The sequence below is a fragment of the Sus scrofa genome, chromosome 10, assembly GCF_054392235.1.
Source record: "Sus scrofa isolate SSC_HxYL_T2T_F1_AM1 chromosome 10, Sscrofa_HxYL_maternal_Yorkshire_Landrace_v2.0, whole genome shotgun sequence".
Lineage (NCBI taxonomy): Eukaryota > Metazoa > Chordata > Mammalia > Artiodactyla > Suidae > Sus > Sus scrofa.
The window spans coordinates 41,235,001-41,237,500 of NC_139392.1; the positions used below are offsets into that span (position 1 = coordinate 41,235,001).

At 75.3% G+C, this 2,500-nt stretch overlaps 1 non-coding gene across 1 annotated transcript; it reads left to right on the forward strand.

Moving 5' to 3' along the window:
* Positions 1-965: 965 nt before the first annotated feature.
* On the forward strand, positions 966-1,118 carry LOC146399265 (5.8S ribosomal RNA). Its single transcript, XR_014818430.1, has one exon. It is a non-coding gene; the product is annotated as a 5.8S ribosomal RNA (ribosomal RNA).
* The last annotated feature ends 1,382 nt before the right edge of the window (positions 1,119-2,500 follow it).

Consider the following 2,500-nt stretch of genomic DNA (forward strand, 5'->3'; position numbering starts at 1 on the left):
CAACCCCCGCGCGTCTCTGTCTCCGGTCGCGCGGCCTTGGCTGCCCCGTGGTGTTTTTGGCGCGTCTCGGGATGGGCTTTGCCCTCCCGCCGCCGGCTCTGGGCCGGGTTTCCTCCCGGCCGTTGGTCCTCCATGCCTCCGCTCCACTGCTCCGATCCTGCCGCCGCTTGGCCCGGGCCCTCTCTCCCTGTCCTCGGCGGCGGCGGCGGCGGCGGCGGCGGCGCTGCTTGCGGTGGGGGCGGTGGTCGGCCGGCGGCCGAGTGGCTCCCGCGTCACGGGCCGTCAGTGCCACGTAAGACCCGCGTTCCGAGGGCGGGCCGCGCGACGGACGGAGTTCGTTACCCGTCGTCAGGGCCGGCGGTCGTTGGGGGCGCCTGGGTGCGGCGCTTTCCCCCCTCCCTGCCCCGCCTCGCCCGCCTCCCTCTCTCCAGGTACCTAGCGCGTCCCGGCGCGGAGGTTTAAAGACCCCTAGGGGGGGTCGCCCGTCCGCCTTGGGGTCGGGGCGGTCGGGCCGGTGGGGAGGAGGAGTCCCTTCTCCCCCAGGCTCCGCTTCCCCCCATGGGGCGGGGCCCCCGTGCCTCGTCGCGGTCCAGCCCCTCTCACCGTGGCCGTCGGGAGGGGGGCTTATTCGGTGGCCATCGCCGGCCAGTCGGTCCGTGGCCGTGTGCGAGCGAGCGCGTGTGTGCCCCGTGCCTGTGTTGGGGGGGTGGGAACCCCCGGGCGCCTGTGGGGTTGTCCGTGCCCCACCCACTCACCCGTGTGTGTGTGTGTGTGGGCGCCGGACGCCCCGTCGTGTGAAGCCTTCCGACCCACCGGTCTGCTTTGTTTCCCTCTGACTCGGCCGGCGAGAGGCGACCCCCCCGCCCCCCACGCTCTCCACCCAGCTGCCCCACGTGGGCGGGTGGGTCGTGGGGAGGAGGAGGGGGGGCAGTGTGCCGTGCCGCCATTCCAAACCAAGCACGTACGACTCTTAGCGGTGGATCACTCGGCTCGTGCGTCGATGAAGAACGCAGCTAGCTGCGAGAATTAATGTGAATTGCAGGACACATTGATCATCGACACTTCGAACGCACTTGCGGCCCCGGGTTCCTCCCGGGGCTACGCCTGTCTGAGCGTCGCTTGACGATCAATCGCCACCCCCGGGGTGTTTCCCTCTCCGGGGGTGGCGCGGCTGGGGTGTCCTCGCAGGGCCGCCGTGTGCCCTTCGTCCCCCTAAGTGCAGACACTGGCGCGCCCCCTCTGCCTCCTGCCGTATCTGCCCCGCACCCCACCCCCCCCCACGCCCTGCCCCCGCCGCCCGCTCGCTTGACGGAGCGCGTGTGGGACGGTGGGGTGGGTTGGCTGGGGGCGGGCGGCGGCGGCTGCGAGGCCTTGGGGGGGCGCGCGCCGCCCGTGAGAGGGAAGAGACGGACCAGAGGGCTCGCGCCGAGGCCGTTGGCCTTGGCCGCCGCCGTCCCTTTGGGAGCCTCCTCGCGCCGCAAGCGGTCTTTTGGGCATGGTGTGTTTCGCCGGGGGTGGGGTGGGGGCGTCGGGCCGAGTCCCCGCGCCGCGCGGCTGGGAGCCCGCGCGATATCGGTCGGGGGGTCGAGTCCGGGCCGCCGCCGCCTCCCGTTTGCCGCGCGCCCCCAACGCGGCGGCGGCGGCGGTGGCGGCGGTGTCCGGCCGGCTCCCTGCCGCGGTCCGCCGCGCCGCCTGGGGTTCCTTCCGCGCCCCGCGCCCCCCCCAAACAACGCCTCGCCCTGTCGGGGCGGGCGGCTCGCCCCGAGGCCGTGTCGCGCGCGTGGCCGCGCCCCGGGGATGCGTGCCCCGGTGGTGGCCCGCGGGACGCCGCGGTGTCCTTCCGCCGCCGCGCGCTTCCCCCCGGGCTGTGGCCGCGCGGTGCCTCGTGCCCCCGAGCCCGCGGGGTTTTGGTGTCGCTCCAGGGGGTTGGGCGCCCGGCTTCCAGCCACCCGTCGGTCGTGGGGCGTCTTGGCCGCACACGCGCGTGAGGTTGCGTGGAGGGAGAGAGGGGGAGGCAGGGGGGGCCCCTGGCGGTCGGGGGGCGACCGCCGGGTTTTTCTTCTCGTTGCTCCCTCGCCTGCCGCCCTCCTCCTCCTCCTCCTGCGCCTGTCCTCCGCGCCGCGGCGCGTGCGTTCCCCCCGGCCGGTGGGGTCTCTCGGCCTGGTCGTCGTTGTGCGCCTTTCCCTGCCGCGCCCCGCCCCGCCCGCCCGTCCCCGTGCCCGCCGGCTCGTGCTTCCCCGTGCCGCCGCCCGTCTGTGTTCCCTTCTGCCTCCCACCCCCGGCGCCTCCCCCCCGCTTGAGCGGGTGGGGGCGGGGTGGGGTGGGGTGGGGGAGCCAGGCGGGTGGAGGCTGGACCGGGGGTCGGTCCTCGCGCGTGGCTCTCGTACCGTGTCCCCTTCCCACCTGGCGGGTGCCCTGTTCCCCGCGCGTGGGCGAGCGAGCGAGCGAGCGGACGAGCGAGGGGGAGCCGATCGGGCTGTCCGCGCCCGTGTCCCATCTG